General features: G+C 44.4%; 1 protein-coding gene across 1 annotated transcript in view; it reads right to left on the bottom strand.

The window, feature by feature from the left end:
* Positions 1-22,122, bottom strand: part of LOC140725168 (C-type lectin domain family 18 member A-like) — a 71,030-nt gene that overhangs the window by 47,551 nt on the left and 1,357 nt on the right. The gene's annotated exons all lie outside the window — the stretch shown is intronic.

Here is a 22,122-nt window from a genome sequence, read left to right as displayed (position 1 = left end):
TAATGTGTTCTCACCTCTGGTGGCAAAGTCAACCTGCTGATAGAATTTAGGCAGGAACCGTTTTTTGTTTGTAAGGAGCTTTTATATTCTCCCCATGATGCCTGGGTCTCCTCCAGTGCTCCAGTTTCCTCCCACAGGCCAAAGACCTACCGGTTGATAGTTAATTTGTTATTGTAAATTGTCCAGAAGTCCAGTGGATGCTCCACACCTGCCCCTACTAACCCCAGAGGCCACCACTCCAGCCCCTTTATGCTGGCTGGGCCCAAAATCAAGCAGCCACCAACTTAACCAGCCTTCACACACCTAGAGCTTGAGATCCGAGGTGACTGGAAAGAAAATGGGAAGCCTCGAACCAGAGCTTAAGACAATTGCAAAATTTACAGTAATAAAATGTATTTATTGTACAGCATTTTCTTGACTTTAAGGAATCAATGCTAGCCACTACACAGAAGAAGTGCAAGGCTGTACAAAGTGATTTTTAGCATCCCCCGAGAGGGGCGAGGTTACCTTGGTGACCTGCCGAGGTTCTTTGGCACTGCTGCGATCCTTCAGCTCTCACTCAGATGGACTGGATATCATGCTCAAGAGTGGGACATGAACCTCTGCAGCCATCCGGCCCTGAAGTGAAACATGCGATCTTCATGTTCTGCAAGCCTCCAGCATTCTCACACCGAACCTGCTGGGTCTGCCCACTCTCTTTGGTCTTTTGCCATTTGGACACGAAAGAAGGTGATTAATTCACTCTTCCCCTTCTCAGTCTGTGTTGGCTGTTTTTGTACATTATAATCATAGCATTTATCTGTGCCATTGTTTACTTATTATACCATATGACAGTTCAGCTCACTTAGTACTGCCTTTGTCTGTCTTATCACTTTCTTTGAAATGGCCTCTTCTATATTTAGTAGTACTTGGCCAGCATTCACCAACCCCTACACAATGTCTTTTTTGTTTCTTGACTACGCCTTTGACGTGTTTTTTATCCCAGCGGATCACCACAGACTCACCTCGCCATGATGAGCTTTCTAATCTTTCCTTATTACAATTACAAATTAATTGTGGGCCACACTCCCATGATTCCCAGGTGTGTATTTATGTTGTTTGCCCACTGTCCTACCCTTGTAGGGTCCACTTGTGTCCTCTGGAGGAGATCAGCGTGAACATAAAACTCTTTCTCTTACCATGAACCAGCCTGCCCGCCATCGAGAGCCATATATACAGAAAGGTGCTGGTAAAGGGCCAGTAACATCAGAATGGATCCCATTGCCCCCCCCCCCACTCCCATCAGGGAGGATGCTATGTAGCATTCCCTCAGCACCACCAAGCTCAAAAACAGTTTCTTCCTCAAGCAGTAAGGCTGATCAACACCTCCACCCACAAACTCACCCCTGCACCCCGCCACCACTATTTCCCATCAGTCAACTTATGTACAGACACTCCTGTGCCTAGCATCACTTTATTGACATACAATCTATCTATATATGCAATATATAAGCTATCTTACATACTAATACAGTGTTTATTCTGTTTTGAAGATTATTATTGAGTTCTTTATCTTATCTTAAATGGTTTTTGTGCTGCATCGGATCCGGAGTAACAATTATTTTGTTCCCCTTCATCGTGACCTGGATTTTCTTTTATATCTGTACTCGTTACCCTGAGCAGGTCTCAATCGAGGTTTGAAAAGCTCAAAGTACATTTATATTAAAGTATGCATACAATATACAACCTTGAGATTTCTCTCCTTGAAGACAGCCAGGAAACAAAGAAACCCAAAGGACCCATTAAAAAAAAGACCATCAAACACCTGATGTGCAGAAAACAAAATGTGCAAACACTAAAAGTGAGCAAATAAACATTCAGAACTGAGGTTCACAGGAGACACAAAGCCAGTCATCACTGCAGTTTGTTCCAGGAGCACGTTAGCTGCAGGCCACAGTCCCAGTTCAGCACAGAGATGAGTAAATCCCAGCACAACTACACGAGGTACCAAACACATAACTGATCCATTTTTAAAGAACCTGTGTGGGACCTTCTTCAGAGATAGTCCCAAGCTGTTGCTGTACCTCCAGATGCACTGGAGTTTCTGTTGCATTGCCCAGAAAAGTTAGATAAAGATACCCAAGCCATATCTTTGTGAAATAAAATTAGGAATGATTCATTTTGACTGCTTCATGGTTTGTCCACTTTATAGCACAATATCCCAATAGCCTTATGGCCTTGAATACATATATATACACACACATATACATGTATCTATATATAATTACCTTGTCCCTCAACATCAGCTCCATAGCAAAGAAAGCCCAGCAGCGACTCTACTTCTACAAAGGCTGAGGGAAGTCCATCTCGCACCCCTCCATCCTTATCACATTCTAAAGGGTTGTATTGAGAGCATCCTGAGCAGCTGCATCACTGCCTGGGTTCAGAAATTGCACCATCTCGGATTGCAAGACCCTGCAGCGGATAGTGAGGTCAGCTGAGAAGATCATCAGGGTCTCTCTTCCAGCCATCACGGACATTTACACTACACGCTGCATCCGCAAAGCAAACAGTATTATGAAGGACCCCATGCACCCCTCATACAATCTCTTCTCCCTCCTGCCGTCTGGGAAAAGGCACCGAAGCATTCGGGCTCTCACGACCAGACTATGTAACAGTTTCTTCCCTCAAGCTATCAGACTCCTCAATACCCAGAGCCTGGACTGACACCTTGCCCTATTGTCCTGTTTATTATTTATTGTAATGCCTGCACTGTTTTGTGCACTTCATGCAGTCCTGGTAGGTCTGTAGTCTAGTGTAGTTGTTTTTTTCTGTGTTTTTTTTTACGTAGTTCAGTCTAGTTTTTGTACTGTGTCATGTAATGCCATGGTCCTGAAAATGCTGTCTCATTTTACTATGTACTGTACCAGCAGTTATGGTCAATATGACAACAAATGTGACTTGACTTGACTTGACTTAATACATATATATTTTCTTTTGTTCATACATCACTGTCTGGCAGCTCTCCCCCTTCCCACTCTCATCCCTAAACATCCAATGAATGGTTGTTGCCCGGATACGACCACGCTTAGCAACAAGCATCAGCTTTGAAGGCTGTCTTCCATTTAAATCTTTCTCCATCAAGGAGGAAGCACACTTGGCACAATGGGGTTCATTCACATTCCTCACGTCTAATGGGTGCAGTGAGTCTGGCATCAACACACGTGCAATGACTGAATGCTTGTGTTCTCATTTGGCCTCTGGTTTGCTTGTCAGTGTGTTGATGGATTCACATGGGTCACGCTGCTTCAAGTGTGTGCCAGGAAGTTCTGACAGTGTGGGATAAACAACAGGAAAAACAGGAAACTTGTAATTGCAACTAGGTTTGTAAAATCACAAGCACAGCTGTATGGATTGGAAAGGGTTGAAGCTATATGGGGCAGACAAGCTCAGGTAGACAACTCGATCAGCATTGACAAGTTGGGCCTTAGGGCCTGTTTCTGTTGACCTCGATGATCCCAGTCCAAATTCTATTAACCCCAAACACAACCACATCGCTTAACACAATCATCCAGCCAATAAGCTACTCCACAATCTGCAATGTACACTGCAAAGTGTTTACCCCATTTATAGAAAGGTTATGTGGTACTGTTCAAACCCAACCTATTAAACATACAAGCATACAAGCCATAACATAACCTACAGGACTGTTATCACTTTATATTCTATGGTCACAAATACTGGAACACTTATTTTGTAATAATACCCAAAACTTGAGCTGAGCCTTAAACTGCAGAATTCTGCTTTCCTTTTCCTCTAATCCAAAATATATCATGGTACATTCCCAAATCCTGCACCTGCAGCCCACAGAACCCTGCTGTCCTACACAATAATCAAGGCTATAGTGGACACAGGGTTTGAGAAGCAGAAACAGCAGCCTATCCTTGCCATTTTACACAGAGCAAACAAAACACGTTATGCCTGCCACATTGTGCACTGCAAAATCAAACTACTGAATTCTGCTATTTTATGATATCCTGGTTTACAATTATTGGCCAGTACACTGGGATGGGCATACTTCTGTTCTCCTTTAAAGTAAGGCCACAGGATTTTTTATAGTCAGCCGGAGGAGCAAACAGAGCCTCAGTTTAATGAAAGTTGAAAAATCAGAAAACCCCAATGCCGAAAAGCTGAAGCAAATCTCAAAGTTAAAATTAAAATGCTGGAAGCACTCAGCAGGTCACACAGCACCTTTGGAAAGAGAAACAGAGTTAACGTTTCAAGACCGTCTGAGTGTTTCTGGCATTTTGCACTTTTAACCTTAGTTTAAGAAGAGGTTCGAGTTGTCAGAATGCGGCACTCCCTCAGTGCTACAAAAGTAGTTTCACTCCTGGATCAGGAGTTAGAGCACACAGGGGTCCGAATCACAGGCAGGTTGTCCCTCCTGCAGGCCAAGCTGGAGAACAAGGGCAATTCTTTGGAGATACAGTGGAGTGAGTTGTCAGATGGAGGAGGCAGCTTGCAGTGTGCCAAAGAGCTGGTCCTGAGGAGGAGGAGCAAGAATATTCCCACACTGCAGCGTGAGGCAACAGCAGCTGGAAGACAGATGTCTGTTGTTTACCAGGCTATCATTGAACTTGGGAGATGTATTGCTGCATCAGGAAGCCACCTGATTAGAGGAGACACGGAGGGCAATGATGTGCTCCTGACCTCTTCCGGGTTTGAGCTGCAACAGTTCAGGTTTGAATATTTTACTAACCCTAATTGTTAATGCCCAGTGCCCAATTCTGCTCGCATGAAGAGAAACAACAGCTGGAACGAGCACTGATGCTAAGTCAATGCCTCCAAGTTATAAATACGTGGGTGAGAGCCAAGGATTAAGTTGCATTAACGTAGATCAAATCAAGATCTCAAAGTGATAACCCAGGAGGAAATAGCACACATTGCTTTTGGCTTAAACGGCTTGGTTGAAATAAAGCCGCCACATCTCTTCCTGGTAGGTAGGTATCTATCTATCTATCTATCAATCAATCAGCGGAAAATGATCCCAGGCAGGAGGGAGCACTCCAGACTCTGAAGGAATCAACAGCACTCCAGGGAACATCCCTCGCGCTGAGTGTCAGAGTCCCGGATACAATATCACGGCGGGATATTATAAGCACAAGGTTACAGAGATGGGGACAGCTGACATTAGCACACAAGCACTCAGCAGCTTGTGTCAACCCTAGGAAGCAGGCTGCCACGTGATCTGATCCTAGGTGCTCACAGAGCGGTGGGGACAGTTATAGTGCCTGGGAGGCCATTTGGCCCTTCATGTCGATGGCAGGCTGTTGAGTTTAACCTCACTTTCCCACCCCTCAGTTTTCAGCCTCACAGTTTACAATACCGAAGTGTTCAAACTGACACAAGAGAGTGCTGGAGGAACTCAGCAGGTCCAGCAGCATCCGTGGGGGTGAAAGGAGCTGCTGACGTTTTGGGTTGACACCCTGTAACAGGATCCTCTGATCAGCAATGTCAACAATTCCTTTCCTCCCACAGATGTTGCTTGGCCAGCTGAGTTCCTCCAGCTGATGGTCTAATTTTCTTACTGACACTGTTTACAGTTATAGTAAAGTACAGCACAGAAACAGACATTTTGGCCCATCCGGTCCATGTCGTGCCGTTTAAACTGCCTAATCCCAGTGACCTGCACTGGGACCATAGCCCTCCATACCCCTACCATCCATGTACCTATCCAAACTTCTCTTAAATGTTGAAATTGAGCTCACATTGGCAGCTCATTCCACATTCTCACGATCCTCTGAGTGAAGAAGTTTCCCCTCATGTTCCCCTTAAACTTTTCACCTTTAATCCTTAACCCATGACCTCTAGTTCTAGTTCGACCCAACCTAAGTGGAAAAAGCCTGTTTGCATTTACCCTATCTAAACTCCACATAATTCTGTATGCCTCTACCAAATCTCCTCTCAATCTTCTATGTTCCAAGGCATAAAGCCCCCCCATTCAATCCTTCCATATAACTCAGGCCCTCCAGACTCAGCAACATCCTTGTAAATTTTCTCTGTACTCTTTCAACCCTATTTATATTCTTCCTGTAGGTAGGTGACCAAAACTGCACAAGAAACTCCAAATTAGGTCTCACCAATGACTTATACAAGTTCAACATAACATCCCATCATCTGTACACAATACTTTGATTTAAGAAGGCTGCTGTGCCAAAAGCTCTCTTTATGATCCTATCGTCCTGTGTTACTACTTTCAATGAATTATGTATCTGTATTCCCAGATCCCTTTGTTCGACCATACTCCTCAGTGCTCTACCATTCACTGTGTAAGACCAACCCAGGTTGTTCCTACTGAAGAGCAACACCTCACACTTGTCTGCATAAAGTTCCATCTGTCATTTTATCAGCCCATTTTTCCAGCTGGTCCAGATCTCCTGCAAGCTTTGATAGTCTCCTTGCTGTCCACCACACCTCCAATCTTGGTTTAAACATGATGAAGGTTTCTGCTTCCACCACAAAGTGCTAGATGTTACTGGAGTATTTTCCTCAGCTTCCCTTTAATTCCTCACAGATCGTTGTCTTTTGATATCATTCTTGTCTGACACAAGGATTGGAGCATAAAGAAACAAAAGGCACCTATATAAATGACCTGGATGAGGAGGTGGAGGGATGGGTTAGTAAATTTGCTGATGACACAAAGGATGTGGGTGTTGTGGATAGTGTGGAGGGCTGTCAGAAGTGACAGCGGGACTTCGTTAAGATGCAAAACTGGGCCGAGAAGTGGCAGATGGAGTTCAACCAAGATAAGTATAAGGTGGTTCATTTTGGGAGGTCAAATATGATGGCAGAATATAGTATTAATGGTAAGACTCTTGGCAGTGTGGAGGATCAGAGGGATCTTGGGGTCCAAGTCCATAGGACACTCAAAGCTGCTATGCAGGTTGACTGTGTGGTTAAGCAGGCATACGGTGCATTGGCCTTCATCAACCGTGGGATTGAGTTCAAGTGCCGAGAGGTAATGTTACAGCTATATAGGACCCTGGTCAGACCCCACTTGGAGTACTGTGCTCAGTTCTGGTCACTTCACTGCAAAAAGGATGTGGAAACTATAGAAAGGGTGCAGAGAAGATTTACAAGGATGTTGCCTGGATTGGGAGCATGTCCTATGAGAATAGGTTGAGTGAACTTGGCCTTTTCTCCTTTGAGTGACGGAGGATGAGAGGTGATCTGATAGAGGTGTATACGATGATGAGAGGCATTGATCGTGTGGATGGTCAGAGGCTTTTTCCCAGGGCTGAAATGGTTGCCACAAGAGGACACAGGTTTAAGGTGCTGGGGAGTAGGTACAGAGGAGATGCCAGGGGTAAGTTTTTTACTCAGAGAGTGGTGAGTACGTGGAATGGGCTGCCAGCAACGGTGGTGGAGGCGGATACGATAGTGTCTTTTAAGAGACTTTTGGATAGGTACATGGAACTTAGTAAAATAGAGGCCTATAGGTAAGCCTAGTAATTTCTGAGGTAGGGACATGTTCGTCACAACTTTGTGGGCCGAAGGGCCTGTATTGTGCTGTAGGTTTTCTATGTTTCTATCAGGGTGGGTGTCGAGGGGGCTCAGGGAACTGGAGGGGTTCCGGCTCTAATTACTTCGTTCTCCTCTCCTGAACAAGTTATCTGCTTGTTACACCTAGCCCTGAGCAACACGATCCATAAATATTATAAAGTGCCTCAACGAATGTCATGCGATCAATAATCAGATTAGAAAATTACATCAAACCACAAAGATAGGACTAAAAGAACAAACAAGTAAAAGTGCTGACTTTAAAAATCCTCCTGTGGTTGAGAGATGGATGTTTGAAGAGGGAGTGTACGGTCACTGAGAGCATGGCAAAAGGTGTGTGTGTGTGTGTGTGTGTGTGTGTGTGTGTGTGTGTGTGTGTGTGTGTGTGTGTGTGTGTGTGTGTGTGTGTGTGTGTGTGTGTGTGTGTGTGTGTGTGTGTGTGTGAGTGTGTGTGTGAGAGAGAGAGAGAGAGAGAGAGAGTGTGTGTGTGTGTGTGTGTGTGTGTGTGTGTGTGTGTGTGTGTGTGTGTGTGTGTGTGTGTGTACGCACACTGGTGCAGGGAGAGGGGTGGGGAGAGTAAGGAAGTGTGGAAGTCAAAAGATTAGAGAAACACATAAAAGAAACACACAATTGACGGCATGTGCACAGTCGTGCAAGAGGTCAAATTAGGTCTCACCAACATCTTGTACACCTTCAACATAACATCCCAACTTCTGTACTCAATACACTGATTTATGAGGGCCAATGTTCCAAAAGGTCTCTTTACAATCCTATGTACCTGTGTCACCACTTTCAAGGATCTGTATTCCCAAATCTCTCCGCTCTACTGCACTCCTCAGTGCCCTACTACTCACCTTGCAATTCCTACTCTGGTTTGTCCACCTAAAAGTACAACATCTCACACTTGTCTGAATTAAATTTCCTCTTCCATTTTACCAGCTGGTCCAGGTCCCACTGCAAGCTTTGATTGCCTTCTTCACTGTCAACTCCACCCCCAATCATAGTGTCATCCACAAATTTGCTGTTCAAGTTATCCACATTATCATCCAGGTCACTGATATAGATGACAAACAACAATGGACCCAGCACTGATCCCTGCAGCATTCCACTAGTCACAAGCCTTCAGTCAGAGAAACAACCATCTACAACCACTCTCTGGCTAATTCTGTAAAGCCAATGTCTAATCCAATTTACTACCTTATCTTGAATAGTGATTGAACCTTCTTGACCAAACTCATATGAAGGACCTTGTCAAATGCTTTGCTTAAGTCCATGTAGGTAACATCCTCTGCCTTACCTTCATCAACTTTCCTGGTTACTTCCTCAAAAAACTCTAAGAGAGTTGTTGGACACGACCTACCACACACAAGACCATGTTGACTATTCCTAATCAGTCCCCGTCTATCTAAATACATATACTGTATATCTGGCCCCTTAGAATACTTTCTAGTAACCCACCACAACTGATGTCAGGCTCACCAGCCTATAATTTCCTGGCTTATTCTTAGAGACTTTCTTAAACAATGGAACTAATTTACCTTTCCTCCAATCATCTGCCTCCTCGTCTGTGGCTAAGAACGTTTTAAATATCACTTCTACTGCCCCTGCAATTTCTGCATTAGCCTCCAGCAGGGTCCAAGAGAACACTTTGTCAGGCCCTGGGGATTTATCCACCCCAATTCGCCTCAAATCAGCAGACATATCCTCCTCTGTAATCTGTATATGGTACATGGCCTCACTGTGGCTTTGCCTCACCTATATAATCTGTGTTCATTTCCTGAGTAAATACAGATGGAAAAGAAACATTTAACATCTCCCCCATTTCTTCCATGCATAGATGAAAATTTTCATCTTCAGGAGGACCAATTTTGTCCCTTGCTAAAAGAAACCTCATGCCTTCTTTTAGCCCTCCTTATTTCCTTCTTAAGTGTCTCTTGCATTTCATATACTCAAGCACCTCATTTGCTATTTCCTGCATATACCTGCAATGCATCTCCTTCTTTTTCTTAACCTGGGCTTCATAATTTCTTGAAAAGCAAAGTTCCCTAAAAACATTATCCTTGCCTTTTATTCTGACTGGAACACACAAACCCTGTACTCTCAAAATTTCACTTTTGAAGGCCTCCCACTTACCAAGTACACCTTTGCCAGAAAACAACCTGTCACAATGCACACCTGCCAGATCCTTTCTGATGCCATCAAGATTGGCCTTTCTCCAAGATAGAATCTCAACCTGAGCAGCAGAAACCATAATTATCTCGAAACTAGTGGCATTATGATCATTAGATGCAAAGTGACTCCCGACACAAACTTCTGTCACCTGCCTTGTCTCATCCTAAATGGGAGATCCAGTATCGTACTCACTCTAGTAGGGATCTCTGTGTACTGATAAAGGAAATTTTACTGAACACACTTGATGAACTCTATCATACCCAGCCCTTTTACAGTCCCAGTCAAAATGTGGAAAGTTAAAAATCACCTACTATCACAACCTTAGGTTTCTTGTAATCTCTCTGCAAATTTGCTCTTCTAATTCCTAGACTGTCGGATGGTCCATAAGATAATTTCATTAATGCGGTCATCCCTTTTTTATTCCAGAGTTCTACCCGTATAACCTCAGTAGACGAGCTCTCCAGTCTACCCTTTCTGAGCACTGCTGTGACATTTTCCCTGACTAGCAATGGCACCCCTCCCCCTTTAATTCCTCCTGCCTATCAAGTCTACAACAACAGAACCTGGGAACATTGAGCTGCCAGTCATGCCCCTCCCACAACCAAGTCCCACTAATGACAACGATGTGCCAATTCCTGGCGCTGTGCAACCTCAAGCTTCTGTACCTCCTCTTTGACCTGCACTTCCTTCCCATTTTGTTCTCTCTTTATTTTCATCAGCTCCCTCAGATTCTACCACTTGCTTACACACGATTAGCAATTTACATCGGCCAATTAACTACCAACCTGCACATCCCTGGGATGTGGGAGGAAACAAAATTGACAACTGAAGCCATTATGCCACCATAATATCTATCTGCCCTCACCTCTAAAGATGATGGGAGTCTCTCATGGGATCTACAGTTCAGGAGCTCAAACTGAATGGTGGAGCAGGCCTATATGGTTTTCTGCTGTTCCTATAACCATTGAGTTAACCACACAACTTCTGGTCATTTTCCTAAAACAAATTTTCAAGTAACACAAACTTTGGGGTATTCCATACAGACAAGGCTGGAACTCCCAATGCCTCCTAAGTCACTAAATAACACAACTACCCTCCCCTACCTTCTTGCCCTGACTGGCAGCATTCAGCCTCAAGGTGGTAATGAAGAACAACATAAATATGAAACAAGATTTGAGGTCAGATGCCCTTGCAAACTCAGCTAGGGAGAGGCACTTCAAACAGCAACTTAAACAATGCCGCGAGCAAAAGGTTGTTACAGGCTGCAGCAGGCTACAGAAAAGCATTCAGTTGAAGGTAAGGTCACACAATCTCATGAATAGTCCAATTTTTTTCAAGAATTCAAGGTTAAACTCATTGCCTCTGCTCTGAATAAACACAGGAGTGAAAGGGAAATACTTTGCTTGGATTCTCCATACATTGCAAGATCCCAAGCAAAGCAATGGAGTGAAGAGCCCGATATTCCACTCATGTGCCGACAGTTGAGTGCTATCAGTGGGAAAGTTCCTCATTTTTCCTTACAATGGTTCTGTGGAACCCTGCAGAAGCACCTGTGAGGCCAATGGTTTACCCTCAGCTAAAGGGCCACTCTGCTGATAATCCGCCTCTGCTCAGTACTTCATCAGAGGGCTGGCCTAGGCTTTGAACCCAGCTTTTTGGAGTGGGTCCTTGGACATACTTTTCAGACAGAAACTAAACACCTTCTCCCTTGCAATTCCTGTGTTGCTGTTACAGTCTGACCTGGTTTGCTTAAAAACACAGGCTGTTATCAAATATTCCTTTTAATTTACAGATAAAGCTTGGTAACAGTCCCTTCTAGCCCAAAGAACCCACGACGCCTATACCCATGTGACCAATTAGCCCACTAACCCGTCTGTTTTCGGAAAGCAGGAGGAAATGGGACACCAGGAGAAAACCCACATGGTCACAGGGAGAACGTACAAACTCCTTACAGTCAGCAGTGGGAATTGAACCTGGGTCACTGATGCTGTAATTGCATTATGCTAACTACTATGCTACCGAGCCTCAATTTCCTTAGTCATTCAATGTTGACTCCAAGTGAAGTAACCTGTTAGTCCCATTGCCCTCTCCCTGCCTCCCCATAGTCCTGAATCTTGTACTTTTACAATATCCATCACCTCCCCCTTTGTTCTTTTGCCCCTTACACTTGGGGGGAACATATGGTAGGCAATAAACCTACCAACACATCTATAGAATGTGAGAGGAAACTAGAGCAGAGAGGGAAAACGGGAGAACATGCAACCTGCATACATTCAGCACCTCCCAAGTTTAGGATTGAATCTGAGTCACTGGAGATGCATGGAGACCGCCACAGTCCAGGCAAAGGAGAAGTTGATTTTAGAACTTCAACTATTGATACCGTCAGGGTTTGAAGGCATTGTGGAGATGGCTTGCTGTCGATGCATTCCTCACCATATGACTCCGTCAGTCTCTGACAAAAGAAAGAGCTGGGAATTTAAGCTGAGAATAATGGCAAAGCCTGTTGACCTTCACCAATTATTATCCATGCACCATTGAAAGCATCATGCCTTGGTATGGCAACTGCTCTGCCCAAGACTGCAAGAGTTTGTGGTTGTGGGCACAGCTCAGTCCATCATGGAAATCAGCCTCCCTTCCACTGGCGTCATCTACACTTCCTGCTGCCTTGGGGAAGCAGCCAATATTATCAATCTCTTGTACAGTGAAAATGAACTCATTCTCACAGTCTACCTCGTTGTGACCACTGCAGCCTGAGCACACTGTCACTACGCATTTTGCATTCTGTTATTGTTTTTCTTTCGTTACACCTCAATGTCATCGTGTTTTGAAATGATCTGTATGGATGGCAGGCAAAGCGGATTTTACCTGTATCTTGGTACATGTGTCAATGATACATCAATTACCAACAACCTCTGCAAAACATACAGAAGGCACTGCTGTGAGTCATCTGCCCTGAAGAGAGCATTACCACAGCCTACAGCAGCAATTAATGCATATTCACTGAGGACTTTCTTCAGTCCTCAGTCTCTTTATCTCTGGAATTCTCGCACTATCTCTTTACCTCTCACCCCATAAAATCTCTTTTATTTACTTATTATATCACAGAAGGAGGAGATTCACTAGGGACTTTGCCTTCACTTCTAGATCCCTTTATCTCTGGCATTCTCTCATCATGTCTTTAGCTCTCCTCCCATAAGCTGATGCTTAAAATCTCCTATATTAAAGTGGATGGAGGATATTCCAATTGAGTCCCTGCTGACACGCAGTCGAGCAATCCCATTAGTCCCCTCCCCCCCAACTAGCCCCCCCCCCCGCAACCTATTATTTCTCATGAACTCCCCCTCTTCCCCATTCATCCACACTCAGGTGTAACTTTTGGTGGCCAATTCCATAAGACCATAAGATATAGGGACAGATGTAGGCCACTCGGCCCATTGAGACTGCTCCTCCATTCAATCATGGGCTGATCCAATTCTTCCACTCATCCCCACTCCCCTGCCTTCACCCCACACCCTTTGATGCCCTGGCGAATCAAGAACCTATCTATCTCTGCTTTAAATACACTCAATGACTTGGCCTCCACAGCCACTCGTGGCAACAAATTCCACAGATTTACCACCCTCCGACTAAAGTAATTTCTCCGCATCTCTGTTCTAAAAGGACGTCCTTCAATCCTGAAGTCATGCCCTCGTGTCCTAGAATCCCCTAGCATGGGACATAACTTTGCCATCTCTAACCTGTTCACCCGTGTTCGAGATTTTGGAGAAAACCAGGACACACCAAATCATCACATTGTGAGAATCTCACACCGACTTTGCCGGAGGTCAGGCTGAAACCCAGATGACTGGCTGTGAGACACCGCACTGCTTTCAGCAAGGTATTCTGATATCACCGTTTGTAGCTCAGAGTCACGTTCTGTTTGATAATGCCCCAATGAAGTGCCCAGAGGGGATATTTCCCTCTACTAAAGATGCTTGGTAACTGTTAGTCCAACAATTTCAGTACACAGGCCTTACTGAAAATACACATTGCCAACTTGCAACTTTCCCCTCTTTACTACGGCTTATTGTTGACAAAGTTTCTCCGAGCCAGCCACTGAAAATGTATCTTTGTGGGAACTAGGTTGAAATCTCCTTACGTCTGCAGGGAGTGACAGATCTGAGGGATTAGTGCTCTTTGACTGGGTATCAATGCTCCAGCACTCTTGTCCCAATACTGAACCCCCTTCACCCACAGTCAGCAGATCACAAAGTCTCTTTTTGATCATTCATAGGAACCTTTATTTTTGGAGGGGGCAAGGCTGGGGGGAATAAATTGCACATGAGTAAAGATAGAAGGCAGAGTATTTTTTGTTATTGAAATAGCAAGCAACAAAAGATCTGAAGTGAATGAACTGAGCCGTTTGTGAGTTATTGACAGGTATTCTTAGATATTATATTACCAAATATTAGGTCAATTAATTAACCAGTACTCTACTCTCATACACAGCTTCCCCTGATACACAGGTTAGGTCAGAGCTGGGAAATATTCAACTGCTGTTGGGTTGGAATTGAACACTGGTAACCATGGTAATTCTTTTTTCTTTCTAGAACACAGATGAAGGTAAGGCTTTCACACTGAAAAGGATGAATGGGGATTCAACTTCCTCTCCTCCATCCCTAATATCCCTCCAACTGTCCTACTTCGAATCCATCTGCTTAGTATTTAGGTTTTAAACTGCCCTTTCATAGGAGAATCTTTGCTCTTTGAAACGTCAAGGACTTAAGAACTTTGTGGAACTGGAGCAGGAGGCCTGGGGCAGAGCAGCCATGATGATATTGAACAGTAGAAAATGGCTGCTCATGCTTCTATAGTCTTAAGTTCTTTTGATTTAACCTGGAAGTAAGGGGTGAAGTTTTGAGCTGGAAGGAAGAATTAATGTAAAAATAGCAGAATAAAACCCTGTGTGTACATATACAGTGCCGCTTGTGATTTTTGGACATTTCCATTGTGCATTGAAGTCAATGAAATATGGTCCCAAAATCCTCAAACAGCAAATTCACAAGACAGGCCATTCAGCCCACCATGACTGCTAGCCCAAAATGATTACCCAGTCGCATCTCCCCTTCCAGCACTGGGTCCTGCATGTTGTGGCTCTTCAAGTAGACACCTAAGTTATATGTAACCCTGATACTTACTTCTGCCTCCCCCATTATTCCAGACAGTGAGATCCAGACCACTATGTCACAACCACGGACTCTGCCACGGGGTCTGCTTGCCTTCGCAGGCAGGTGGCGAAACGGATTTGGCAATCGCACTCGTGAGTAAGCATGCTCCAGCCAATTGCTGTCTCGTTGTGGTGGTACTTAACTCCCTTCCTCTTGTTCCAGACTTAACATCAATGCTCTCTGCTTACCATTGTCCTGGTTCCCATAAAGAAGACTACCATTTAGACTGATGTTTAAAGGAATGGTGTTTGTTTGGTGTGAAGCTATTACTGCCGAGCTGCTCTATCGGTATTAGCTTTAGTTCGACCGTTCTAGCTAATGGCCCTATTGGCTTAGCGATTATTGCTTCTTTATTTCTGCACGATTCCTATTAAAAGTGTAGGAAATTTTGATCTGCTTCAGAGTCTCTCTCTCGGCACTTGGGCCATAACTGCAGATCCCTGTCACCATGTGGGGGAAGCACATTCTCCTCTCTCCTCCATCTCTTCACCGATTGGTGTGAATCTACGATCTCTGGTTTCTGACTCTTCTGGAAGAGACTTGGAAAACGCCATCAGACAGTGATGGAAGCAGAGTTGCTGAGAGCATTTAATAAGTGTCTAAATGGTGAAATGAATTGCCGAACCACAAAAGGCTACGGACCAAGTGCTAGAAGACTGGAAGATATGGATGGGGGCCCACTGTTCGCGTGGAGGTGATGGGACCTTTTGGCTTATTTCCTTACTATATGACCCAATGAGACATTCCCATTTACTCTGACTGAACCCTCCATGATTTTACACATCTTGTGATGACAGAAAATGCAGCATCTGGTCCTATACACCTTCACAAAGTCAGCAAGAGGACAGCGCCCTGTTACTTTCTTCTAGTGAAGGATCACTATTGGCCAAGACACTGATCAGAATTCTCTTAGCTTTACAGCGATTTCCTTCCTCCACCCAAAGTGACAGGGAGGGTTCTCAGTTTAACATCTTATCCTTAAAAAGATTAGAACTCACTGGATATAGCATCAGCTATCAAATCCTAAACCCAAGCTTTTGGACTCAAAGACAGTTGGTAACATGTAGCTGCAATTGCCCTAGTACAAGACCATGAGGAAAACTGTCAGCAGGATGAAATAAAATCCGTGATAAAAAAGCTTTGACGGTTAAGGAACAAATATGGGAGGCTTTAGTATCCACATAACATGGCTGAAGTGAGGCATGGACTGGGTGTACCCATCTTCCTTGTGACCTGCTGAAGCAAAAGGCTAGCGTAAAAAAATAACATGATTGTAAATAGATTTGAAACAGGACAACGTATTTTCTGAGTAGCTAGTAAACTACGAAGATCCAAAATGTTAAACACTTCAGAGTCTTGGAATCATCTGAGTGAAAGAAAACGAGTTAACTCTAGAAAAACTCAAATAATTAGTTGTTGCATCATATGTGGAAGAAAATAGTGACCTGACTAAGCTTATCACAATTCCTCAGCAAATCACTACCTGCCCCAAACCTCACTGATACAACACTGCAAAGACATGCATCAGCACATTCTTTTTCTCCACTGGTTGGGTGAGAGAAACTGGTTAGTATCAAAGCAGGTTGTAGTGACAAAATATTGCAGGTTGTCCTGAAATAATTGTCCAAATTTAGTCAGGTCTGACACTGTCAGTCAGGGTCTCCACAGATCAGACTGTCAGAGTCAAGTTCAGACCCAGCGAAACCTGCAGCTACTGATGTACACTTTGTTGATAATATCAGCCAGCAACTGGCATGCTTTGTAAAATGCTGAAGCTGGGACAGTATTCCATTTCATTTAATTCCGGAAGGCAATAAATCACAGGCAATGGTCCAGAATTTATTGTAACTGATGACTGAATGGCACGTGTCCAACATGACCACACCCAATTAACCTCCAACAGCCTTGTGCAAGGTCGTTTACCATTTAGGGGAGATGTGGTGTAACCTTCAAGGGAACTTCCCGAGGTTAGAGCTGTCGGGAGAGGGACTACTAACCGCCAATGCCAATCACATGGAAAGAATTAAGGAGGAAGGCTGAAGGAAAGAAGCAGATTCAATGTCCAGTCAGGTACCCAAAGGAAAAAAAGAGAAGGAAAATGAAAACGAAAAGATTCAACTAGCAGAGAACAAAGAGGACGTGACAGAAATTCAGCAGTTGAAAGCTGAAGGTAATAGTTGTTAATTGTCAGCGCAGGGATGCTGTTAAGCAGTCTATAATAGGGAGCCATCCCGAGGGCAACAAAACCTGTGGTGGGGTGAGGACGTACCCTCTGTGCAAATGCAGGATCTTGGTGGTGTATTAGCAGGAAGCCTGACAGGACAACCCTATTTCTGACTCACCAGCAGTATAACACCCAGCCTTGCAGAGTACATTCCACATACAGCAAAGAAAGCAGATGCCTCGCCGTTATTTTGACTCCATTCAGAAATTGGTCATGCAGTGATTACTGCTTCAGTCAACCTAACGTAGACCAAACATGGCCATGGCCTAACTAGTAATGCCACATAATATCAAATTTCAGTCAGATAAAGAGCTTCTGAGATAAGTTACGCAGAAGCCTATTATTCCAGAGACTGATTTAATTAGAGCAGACTTCACCAGCATCTGCTCCTCCACAACCTACTGGTGTATGAAAAGCTCAGAGCTCGCTCTCTCTCTCTCCCCCACCTGTACAGGGTGCATTGCTTCAGAATGCTGGGCAGTCACAATAGTAGGGGTTATTCCAGCCATGACCTGGCCCAACCTCCCAAAGTGCAGAAGGACTACTCTCAAGCTCGTCGTCCAAGCCCTGACTAATGAAAGTTGGTTCATGGGCACGAGATACCACAAATGCATTTACAGCGCCTTCAATCCTGACCCTCTCTCGTCCTCGATATTTGTCTGCATTAATTTTACAGCTTCAAAACAGCATTACAAGTGCATGTCACTGCTTCCAACCCTCCAAAGAAACCTTGGGAAATTTGTTACCGTCTGATGAGTGTTTCCAGCACTTTTCTGTTTTAATTTCAGGCTTTCAGCATTGACAGTTTTTTCTTTGTTTACATAATCTAATTTGCGGGAAGTGGGCTCCCTCATGGAATATTACAGTAAGTATTAATTGGTCAGAATTCTTGTGTCTATAGCATCTTCCCTCACAGCTCTGGAATCGGGAACAGTCCTAAAGGATCACACAAAGTTGCCAGGCAGGTGTCCATAAGAGTACGAGTGTTATTCTAGGATGCTTATGCATTTGGAGCCTTGTAATGCAACCAAACTTCTCTCCAAGCACCAAAGTGCCGGGTTACCATACAGGAAAACTTCCTGCACTTTGCCAGGATGGCTTCCCTTGGCTTTTTGGAGATATCATGGAGAAGACTTGGGCAATTGGACAAAGCTCCAGTCAGCAACAATGCAGAAGTTCCTACACTACACTCATTGCAGATATCAGACCATAAGACATAGGAGCAGAATTAGGCCTTTTGATCTATCGAGTCTGCTCCGCCATTCAATCATGGCATCTGTTTTTTCTCCCCTCCTTAACTTGGTAAGCAATCTCACGTATGGCACCTTGTCAAAAGGACTTTTGAAAATCCAAATATACAACATCCACTACATCCCCTTTATCTATCCTACTTGTAATCTCCTCAAAGAATTCCAATAGGTTCTTCAGGCAAGATTTGCCCTTAAGGAAACCACACTGACTTTGTGCTATCTTGTCCTGTGTCACCGAGTACTCCATTACCTCATCCTTAACAATTGACTCCAACATATTCTCAACCACTGTCAGGCAAACTTTCTGCTGCCTCCCTCCCTTCTTAAAGTGTGGAATGATTCTTGCAATTTTCCAGTCCTCTGGGAGTCTACCAGAGTCCAATGATTTTTGAAAGATCATTACTAGTGCCTCCACAATCTCTACTGCTACCTCTTTCAGAACCCTAGTTCATCTGGTCTGGGTGACATTAGGTGTTTCACCTTTTTGAGCGTGTTCTTCCTTGTAATAGTAACTGCACTCACTTCTCTTCTTTCACAGCTCCCTAATCACCTCTGGTTCAGTGCATAACACATAATCCAGTATAGGTGATCACCTAGTAGGCTCAGTGACAAATTGCTCTAAAAAGCCATCTAGTAGGCATTCAAGATCTTCAATCTCTTGAGATCCATTACCAACCTGATTTTCCCAATCAATCTGCATGTTAAATTCTCTCATGACTATCATAACATTGCCCTTTTGACACGCCTTTTCTATTTCCTGTTGTAATCTGTAGTCCACATCCCAGCTACTGTCTGGAGGCCTGTATATAACTGTCATTAGGGTCCTTTTACCCTTGCAGTTACTTAACTCAACCCACAAGTATTCAACATCTTTTGACTCTTTGTCACATCCTTCTAATCATTTGATGCCATTCTTTACCAGCCGAGCCTTGTCACCCCCTCTGGCTACCTTCCTATCTCTCCGATACAACGTGTAACCTTGGACATTCAGTTCCCAACTACAACCATCCTTCAGCCACGATTCAATGATGGCTACAACATCATCCATGGCAATCTGTACAAGTTCTGCAACAAGATTATCCACCTTGTTTCTTATACTCCATGCACTGAGATATAATACTTTGATACTGTATTTTGATTCTGTAACCCTAATGCACTGATAATCACACTGCTAGCTGTAGTTTTGTCCTATCATCTGCCTGCCCTTCCTGACAGTCTGACTGCTTGCTATCTTTACTTTTTTACCATCTGTCCTATCCTGAGTCCCTTCACTCCAGTACCTATCCCCCTGCCAAGTTAGCTTAAACCCTCCCCAACAGCGCTAACAAACCTGCCCGTGAGAATATTGCTCCCCCTCGGGTTCAGGTGCAACCCGTGCCTTTTGCACAGGTCATAACCCCCACCAATGATCCAAGAACTTGAAGCCCTTCCCCCTGCACCAGCTTCGCAGCCATGCATTTATCTGCAAATCATCTTGTTTCTACCCTCACTGGCGCCTGGCACAAGCAGCAATCCAGGAACTACTCCCCTGGAGGTCCTGCTTCTCAGCTTTCTGCCTAGCTCTCTGAATTCTCTCTTCAGAGCCTCTTTGCTTTTCCCTCCTATGTCATTGGTACTGACATCTGGCCGCTCTCCCTCCCCCTCCTGTGAAGGAACAGCTTCACTCCCCAGAACAAGCCTGGTGATTTTTACCAAGGTACACCACGTGACACTGTGCTTGGAGGCTGCTGAAAGCACTTTTGCCCATCCCAGTTGAGGTTTGGCAATGAGTCGGGCAGAACTCTGCCTATGCCTGAAGCAGATAAATGTTCGAACCTTTAAATGACATTCAATTTGAGCATTCCCATTATTAAAAGATGTTTTGATTTGTATGAGACCAATGCCAATCACGATGCAGGCTGATGCAGTGGGAAAGCACAATCTAGACTAATTTTGAGCTGCACTGCTTCATGTTTTAACACGTGTCAGAACAATCAACAGTACAGCACAGAAACTGGCCCTTCAGCCCATGATGTTGTCCTGAATTAATTAAACTATAATTAAGTGACTTATTAAACTAGTCCCTTCTGCCTACACATTATGTCATCAAGATGAATGATCAGCATTAGGGAACAGTGCTGGTCTACACCAAGAAATCCATCCTTATTAACACTTCATGTAACTTCATGCTCAAATAGTTGCAAAATTGATCAGCAACATTTTCTTCTATGTTATTGCTATTCTGTGGGCATTCAACAGGCCAGGCAGCATCTATTTCTATAGGCACTGCCTGACCTGCTGAGTTCCTCCAGCATTTTGCTTTGCATTCCCAGCAGCTGCAGATTTTCTCTTATTTTTGACTCTATGGGCATTTAACAGATACAGTCCTGAACCCATGTACCTCATAGCCAGATATACTGCAGATTCAAAACTTACTCACTGCTGCAGTCAGGGTCCCAGCACAATCCCTGAAATGGGGTGTACAGCAGAACTGGTCACAGTGACACTACAGAACTCAGCAACTCTGAGGGCACAATGACTGTCGTGCTGCCAGTGCAAATTCCAACAGGAGGGTGTTGAGATCATGGGCTGATACCAAAGGATACATCAAGCATTGTACAACTCCCCTTAATGAATGAACTTCTTGCGTACTACAATACGCGATGTGATACTCTCAAAACTATGTTTGCCTTGTCAGACTCTGTAATAGCACACCACACAGTGGGTATATAAATACACATTATTTTCACCCTCTGTGTACCTGAGTGTCCTCAATCATCATGTATTTCACTGGAAACCTATAGCTTGATTGTCTTCAGTTATGCCATCACATTACTCTCCATTACATCCCATGTGTCCTACCCACAACCATCCATTACATCCCGTGCATCCTACCCACAACCCTCCATTACATCCCCTGCGTCCTATCCACAACCCTCCATTACATCCCGTGTGTCCTACCCACAACCATCCATTACATCCCGTGCGTCCTACCCACAACCCTCCATTACATCCCGTGCGTCCTACCCACAACCCTCCATTACATCCCGTGCGTCCTACCCACAACCCTCCATTACATCCCGTGTGTCCTACCTACAAACCCTCCATTATATCCCGTGTCATACCCACAACCCTCCATTATATCCCGTGTCATACCCACAACCCTCCATTACATCCCGTCCTACCCACAACCCTCCATTACATCCCGTGCATCCTACCCACAACCCTCCATTACATCCCGTGCGTCCTACCCACAACCCTCCATTACATCCCGTGCGTCCTACCTACAAACCCTCCATTATATCCCGTGTCATACCCACAACCCTCCATTATATCCCGTGTCATACCCACAACCCTCCATTACATCCCGTCCTACCCACAACCCTCCATTACATCCCGTGCGTCCTACCCACAACCCTCCATTACATCTCGTGTGTCCTACCCACAACCCTCCATTATATCCCGTGTCATACCCACAACCCTCCATTACATCCCGTCCTACCCACAACCCTCCATTACATCCCGTGCATCCTACCCACAACCCTCCATTACATCCCATGTATCATACCCACAACCCTCCATTACATCCTGTCATACCCGCAACCCTCCATTACATCCTATGTCCTACCTACAACCTTGCATTACATCCCGTGTCATACCCACAACCCTCCATTACATCCCATGGGTCCTACCTAGAACCCTCCATTACATTCCGTGTCACAAACACAACCATTCCTTACATCCAATGCAT

The sequence above is a fragment of the Hemitrygon akajei genome, chromosome 3 (genome assembly GCF_048418815.1).
Source record: "Hemitrygon akajei chromosome 3, sHemAka1.3, whole genome shotgun sequence".
Lineage (NCBI taxonomy): Eukaryota > Metazoa > Chordata > Chondrichthyes > Myliobatiformes > Dasyatidae > Hemitrygon > Hemitrygon akajei.
Note: the sequence above shows the minus strand (reverse complement) of the source record. Positions and strands in the feature narration are given on the sequence as shown.